The 2524-nt window shown below is 39.0% G+C and overlaps 1 long non-coding RNA gene across 1 annotated transcript in view; it reads left to right on the forward strand.

Moving 5' to 3' along the window:
- Window positions 1-604, forward strand: part of LOC107694075 (uncharacterized) — a 21758-nt gene extending 21154 nt beyond the window's left edge. The window contains exons 3-4 of the long non-coding RNA XR_001635126.1: window positions 89-136; window positions 409-604. This is a non-coding gene — a long non-coding RNA (uncharacterized LOC107694075). The remainder of the gene's footprint in view (window positions 1-88; window positions 137-408) is intronic.
- Window positions 605-2524: the final 1920 nt, after the last annotated feature.

Here is a 2524-nt window from a genome sequence, read left to right on the forward strand (position 1 = left end):
TAATTTACTTAAAAGTATAGTTAACCCAGAATTCTGTCATCATTTACATTATTACATCAATTCCCCCTCATTTTTTGTTTTTCTGCAGAACTCAAAAGAAGATATTTTGAAGAATTCTGGTAATCAAAACCAACAGGTTTGTCACGTGGTAGACGACATAAAGGAAGTAAATGATTTTCATTTTTGGGTAAACTATCTCTTTAATTAGGATGATACACACTTTAAATTTCAATCATACTGGACACAGCCACTTAATGTGCTAGAATTAAATGGGTAAATAATAAGTAAATAGTCTTTCAAACAACATGTGCTTTGAGACTATATATATATACATTTACTTTCATTCCGTTTGGTGCATTCAGATAGACCTTTAGTAATAGATACTTGTGCATTATTTACTCTTTACAGGTGCAGAAATGAAAGCTCCCAAGCAAAGTACTCACTGGACTAAGATGTGGAAAGACATGCTGCACAATGACCCACAATGAGCAACAACCAAGAACAGTATTCACTGATTACCTTTAAAAATTATTCATAGTAACAGTTAGGTAATAATTATTTAAATTATTTTACCAAGTACAAAATGTTTAATTCCAAAACTTTGCCATTTACCAGTTGAAGCTCCCAAGCAAAGTACTCTCTGGACTAAGATGTGGAAAGACATGCTGCACAATGACCCACAATGAGCAACAACCAAGAACAGTATTCACTGATTACCTTTAAAAAGTATTCATAGTTAGGTAATAATTATTTAAATTATTTTACCAAGTACAAAATGTTTAATTCAAAAACTTTGCCATTTACCAATGTGTTTTTCAAAACACCTTTTAAATTTTTAATGTTTTAACCTTTATTCATTAAATGTTACAGTCCAAGTGTACATATAAATCCCTCATTCATTCAAGTAAATTCATGGGTAATTTTGCAAAATGTGTTAAATATTTTATCTACACTTATTGTATAACTGCTGTTTTTTGCTGTAATTGCATGGTTTTGTAAATAAATTGATTTGTAAATAATTCTGTCTGTGGACCTTCATACTTCAAAAAACAACAGATACAATGTGAATGTTTCAATGTCAACGGGCCATTTGGGCTGCTGCTTTTCAGACACATGTAGATTTGTTTTGCATCTCAAGAAGGTACAACGATAATGCGTCCGATTAATGTATTTGAGATAATTTCCCCCCCATGGGGGAAAAAAAAAATCACACCATAAAAGCAACTGAAACTGCTACTTTCTTTATCTTACTCAGATTGGTTCAGTCCAGTGGTAGACAGTAAAAATATGCCGAATGCAGAGAATGTCATGACATTTTTTTTCTTTTGTTTTTTTTTAAATGTTTTTCTGCCACAACCCTTTTTGAGGGGAAAAACCAGGCTCAGTCGGGGCCAGTTCTCCTCTGGCCAGACGATACCAGCATGGCGTGGTTTAATTACAGTCTGCAACACGTGGTCTTGTGCCGATGGTCGACGAGGTGATGAGGTCTTCACAGTGGATCTGTCTCTGGGGCGCATCTAGTTGATGTGCTCTCTGCTGACATTCAGGATTGTAGAGGTCGTCTCTAGGTGCTGATCCACCATCTGGGCTGGATACGGACTGGATCCGGGTCACAGCAATGACCACCTGATCTAATATTAGCATAGATGCCATTCTTCTAACGATGTAGCAAGTACATCGGATATTATGGGAAGTGTCCTAATTAATGCAGCCTAACAATCCTTTAACAGATTTGAATTGTAGAATTGTGATAGTGTGTTATGTGTACGCCAGGTTAAAGAGATGGGTCTTTAATCTAGATTTAAACTGACAGAGTGTTACGGGGCAAACAAGACGTGAGGCGTGCGGATCCATGTGCAAAGCTTTATTCTGAAACAGTCAAAACAGGCAAGGGTCGGACAATGGCAAACAGGTATATAGACAAAGCCAGACAGCAGACCACCACGGCGGAGCAGAAGACCACCTGAGCCAGACAGCAGACCACCACGGTGGAGCAGGCAGAGCAGAAGACCACCACGGCGGAGCAGAAGACCCCCAGAGCCAGACAGCAGACCACCACGGCGGAGCATAATTACAGTCTGCAACACGTGGTCTTGTGCCGATGGTCGACGAGGTGATGAGGTCTTCACAGTGGATCTGTCTCTGGGGCGCATCTAGTTGATGTGCTCTCTGCTGACATTCAGGATTGTAGAGGTCGTCTCTAGGTGCTGATCCACCATCTGGGCTGGATACGGACTGGATCCGGGTCACAGCAATGACCACCTGATCTAATATTAGCATAGATGCCATTCTTCTAACGATGTAGCAAGTACATCGGATATTATGGGAAGTGTCCTAATTAATGCAGCCTAACAATCCTTTAACAGATTTGAATTGTAGAATTGTGATAGTGTGTTATGTGTACGCCAGGTTAAAGAGATGGGTCTTTAATCTAGATTTAAACTGACAGAGTGTGTCTGCCTCCCGAACAATGCTAGGTAGTGTAGCATTTGGACCAATCAGACACACAACTATTTGTTATATT

This window comes from Sinocyclocheilus anshuiensis, unplaced genomic scaffold (assembly GCF_001515605.1).
Source record: "Sinocyclocheilus anshuiensis isolate Anshui unplaced genomic scaffold, SAMN03320099.WGS_v1.1 scaffold349, whole genome shotgun sequence".
Lineage (NCBI taxonomy): Eukaryota > Metazoa > Chordata > Actinopteri > Cypriniformes > Cyprinidae > Sinocyclocheilus > Sinocyclocheilus anshuiensis.